Genomic DNA, 5,069 nt, shown 5'->3' with positions numbered 1-5,069 from the left:
GGGAGCAGGCTAGCAAGCCTGTTCGCCAGAAGTTTCGTAAATATCTTTAAGTCTGAATTAAGGAGGGCTATAGGACGATAGTTGGAGCAATCCATATGATCCTTCTCAGGTTTTGGAATAAGGGTGATGAAGGATTGAAGCATTGTCTCTGGTATAGGAGAGCCCTCCAGGAAAGAATTAAATATCTTGACCATGTACGGAGGGAGGGTGTCTATGTATGTCTTGTAGTAAAGGTATGGCAGACCATCAGGACCAGGTGACTTGCGATTAGGGAGGTTCTTTATCACTTCTAATATTTCTTCAGCTGTGGACAACCACTTTAATGTGGTCATAAAAAAATAAAAATAAATCAGCTATAAATGTTATCGAGCAGAAAAAGAAACACACTCACCTCTTCCTTTTCCTGGATATCAATCACCGACACTTTGGTGGTCCTTTTGTTTTCAAGCACCCAGCACGTGACCACAGCAGTTATTCTATTCACTTCTACGGGACTGTTGATGGTGTGGTGGTCATACATGCAAACCGCTGCTCCATTCTCATGGGGCACTTTTGGACCTCCGTTCAGGGACCAGACACTTGTGGATAAGGGGATATGTATTGTCAGTGGGAAAACTCCTTTATGTAAGTAATCCCTGACATATTTCTCCCTTGTTTATTGGCAGGAGGTCAGTGCATTTGGAGACGATGGAGAAGGAGATATCTTAGATGACTGGACTGTACTCTGCAATGGGGAATTCTGGCAGCGCAATGAAGAAGTGAGGTTCAAGCACTCGTCTACAAATGTACTGCTGTCTGTCACAGGAGAACAATATAAATGGACAGAGAGAAGTGCATGGCATGACCTACGCAGGTCCACATAACTACTGGAAAGTGATGGAAGGTATCTTCATGAAACCTAGTGAACCTCCACGGACTGACTTCACTCACTCAGAGTTATGATAGGACTCAGACTGGTCTAGGTCTTTCAGTCTTCTTAACCATACAGTGTTGACTTCCCTGAGGATTTCTCCAGGGTCCCACAAAGTACACTTTGAAGAGCAATTAACAGTGAAATATGGGGCACAGTTTGGATGTTGCACCCTTGTGTCATTTATTATTATTATTGTTATTATTTCATATTTTATGTTATGGCAGCAAAGGGCCGGACTGATCCGTGAGCTTGACTGCAGTTGAAAAAAATATCATTCTGTATTATCGTCTCTGCAGCAAATGGTTTTTAAAATTATATTAAAAAAAATTCAATTGTGGTTCTCAATTTTATAAATTTTTTTGTCCTTATCCCATGTTTTGTTTTGTTTTTGTCACTTTTATATTATCCTTATCATACGTTTATCTAACTTGATAAAACTGCAGATATTCTGTTATACTTACATTGTAATGTATGTATATGCTTGTAAAGAGGTTGTCCCATCTGGCCAATTTGTGGTATGGCGACAAGATATGCCATAAATATTCCTTAGATGTGGGTGCCAAAAAGGTTGGACCGACATCTGTCTCAAAAATACAAGTCTTCCATGAATTGAGCTGCAAGGGCTCAGCTATATTCAGAAGTCCCATAGCAGTGAATGGAAAAAGCTGTGGGGTGTACTCTCCATTCATGGTGGAGCCCCATTCTTGAGAGGGTAGTGGGTACAAGAGGTGGGAGGTGCACCTATTGGACATAATTGCCATATGCTGTTGATACGCTATAAATGTCCAGAACAACCCTTGTCCATATGTCCTACTACTTCATAGGGACTTCATAGAACTCCTTTCCTGGTGGGCCCATATGAACAGGCATTGATTTGAATAAAAAACGAGCATGTAATGTTGCTTGGCCACAGCTGCCCCTGCCTGAGGTGAGAGAAGCCAGACCAGCGGCGATCAGCTAATTTTATAAGGAAACTGCGTCCATACTAAACTGTAACTGCAGGTATAAGAACAATCATTGTTTCACAGATTCCAATACAGATAGTTTCTTTAAACTTGCTGTGCTAAGGCTGTGTTCACACTTTGCGCAGGGTATATGCATCTGTAGGCCTTGGTGTTGTGGGGTGGTCTAGAAGACTAGGATGCTGAGCAATATCCAACAACCTACACAACCATGCAGTGCAGATATGAGGTGGCTGGGACAGGAGCTGCTACAAATAATGGTTGCACCCTGAAATTTTTGAAAATTGTGGACACACTCCTTTTCCTAAGACTCCACCACCTTCCATGTATGCCCCCACCCCTTTCATGATGTGTCCTTCATGCCCTGTGAGGGGATTTACAAACCCCTCTGGGAATTCAGGAGGTCTTCCCTTTTTGGGAGCCTCCTGTATGTTTCAGGAGAGTTGCCAACTCTTCTCTATACATACCTACTAATAAACACTCACTAAACGTATAACTTAATTACAGACCTATATGTCCATTATATAAATGGGCAGGGTGTTAACTAAGCACTGAGAGAAGGGTAAAAGATATACAGAGGGCACAGCACTATTGCTGTTAGGTTGGGTTCACAAGAGCGTTATCACACTCTGGTCTTCTGCTTTCACCGGAGCAGAAGAACAAATATAATGGAAGTGCTAAATTGAGCACAAATCTTAAAGTAAAAGAACGAAGCAAGCGCCATTAACTATAACTGGGTCTGCTCTGGATGCTGCTTCTTTACCAGACACAAAAAAATCCAGCATGCAGGACTTTTTTGTCTGGTCTTTTTGACAGAATCTGTGACAACGCAGACCCGACAACGCAGATGTGGATAGATAGTATCAGATCAAAGTACAGCATCAGATGCATATTTAGCACACAAATGCAGGGCTGTGGAGTCGAGGAGTCGGAGGCAATATTGGGTACCTGGAGTCAGAGTCGGCAAAAAATACTCCGACTCCTACTAGATTTAAATTGGAATAAAAAAAAAGCAAGTTTAAATGTCCCAATTCACAAAAAGTTATAATTAATTACAGTATTTTTCGCCCTATAAGACGCACCTAGGTTTTTGAGGAGGAAAATAAGAAAAAAAATATTTTGAACCAAAACGTGTGCTTTTGGTGGGTTTTGAACTAATGGTGGTCTGTGGATGGCACTGTTATGGGGGATCATTGCGGGGGGCATCTGTGGATGACACATATATAGCATCTTATCTTGTGTCATCCACAGATCCCCCCCCCCCATAACAGTGTTCTTGTGTAGTGAATGGGGGCCGGTAATGTTTCTGTAATGGCAGCGAGGCCCGGTGCCTGCTTTATTAATAAAGTGAGCTACGTTACGAGCACCCACCCAGCCACCTGACTGCCAAGAAGTTAGTAGTAAGTAGTACAGCGCTAGATTTAAGATGATTGGAATACTTTAACAATACCCACAAGTTAGATATGATTACCGTATACTACAGTGAGCGGGGCCCGGTGTAGTAGAATACAGTGACTGCACCGGGCCCCGCTGCCATTACAGAAACAGATGCCGGCCCCCAGCCCCTCCTCCCTCTCAGCCTATTCACCGGACGGTCGCAGCAATCGCCTCATAAAACGCACTGCTATTTTTCCCCCACTTTTGTGAAAAATACGGTACCTCTCTACTGTAAGAATAAAGGCCAATGCATGCAGTGCGTCACGTTACCGCAAAACGAACACGTGACCATGAAGAAGCATGCTTTTCATATGCTTCACTATATGGCACGCAACGCACAGTTAAGGAGCGGCAATACTTATACTGTCCATTGTGTTGTGTTCCGCTGTTACAGGGAACGCAACGCCCATGGTTAACCTAACCTCTCGCTGATAACTGATTAAGTAAATATGTTTTTTGCAGGACTAGACACTTGTATAAGTGAAGGGAATGGATAGTCAATAGTTCAGACAGAAGCTGTAAACCATTTGAAAAACTGCTGTCATTCAGCTAAGGCTATAAAACCTTGTAAACTCAGATTGTTAGCTTAAACTTTAAACATGACTATGGGATTCTACTAGGGAAATCATGTTTTACAATAAATGCCCCGTCCTGGATCCCCCCATAGCCCGATCTTCAGTAGAAGATCAGCACACAAAAGGAGAAGGCAGCGGCCTCCTAGCCAGTAGTTCTGTGGTAATGACATGTATGTTGCCTTTCTTTCCTTCAAGGAATGTATAAAATACATTCGCATATTAAATACAGAGGAGTCGGGGAATCTGAGTCGGAAGTACCAAAAACGGAGGAGTCGGAGTTGGAGTCAGAGCATTTATCTACCGACCCCACAGCCCTGCACAAATGCAGTGCTAGAACTACATAATTACAACGCTGAAACTAAGCACAGAATGTAGATACAGCACTAGAACAAAGCTCATAACACAAATACTACACCATAACCAAGTTCACTACATAAATGCAGCACCAGAATTAAGCCTATAAGTCAAATACAGTGCCAGAACCAAGCTCACTACAGAAATACAGCACCAAAATTAAAAATATCTTTAAAGTCATCAATATGTGATCTGTAGGAGTCTTACTTCCAGAATCTCAGCCTCGTCCTCCTCTTTTGATATCATATCCATTGGTCACATGGCCTTTTTGTAGCTCAATCCCATTACAGTACAAAAATATCCTCTTATGTGTGCCAATACAAAAAATGCGGCACAAAGTATATGAACTGTGATGTCACACGCAAGAATAAAGCACGTATGCTGTCACAGAGCAAAAATATGCAAAAAGTAAAGCTTAACAAAAGAGATATTGCAAACAGCAGAAGTAACCATGAGGCTCCATTGAAACACTGAAAGAGCATTCACACGACCGTATTTTCGGTCCACATCAGATCAGCATTTTTTGCGGATCAGATGGGGACCCATTCATTACAGTGGGCCCTGTAAAATTTTTTACTAAAAATAGAGCATGTCCTATTCTTATCCGTTTAGCAGACAGGAATAAGCATTTCCAACAAAGGGCAAGACGTGCTGATCCACAAATGCGGAATGCACAAGGCTGGTATTCATGTTTTGCGGATCTACAATTTGAGGTCTGCAAAATGGATACGGTCATGTGAATGCTCCCTTAGAATAGGTCATATTAAATTATCCATGTATATGTTTTTACTAGAGATGAGTGAAGTTTTCAAAAATTTGATTCGGACG

This window comes from Bufo bufo, chromosome 1, assembly GCF_905171765.1.
Source record: "Bufo bufo chromosome 1, aBufBuf1.1, whole genome shotgun sequence".
Classification (NCBI taxonomy): domain Eukaryota; kingdom Metazoa; phylum Chordata; class Amphibia; order Anura; family Bufonidae; genus Bufo; species Bufo bufo.
The sequence above is the reverse complement of the archived record's forward strand: the minus strand, read 5'-3'. Positions refer to the sequence as shown.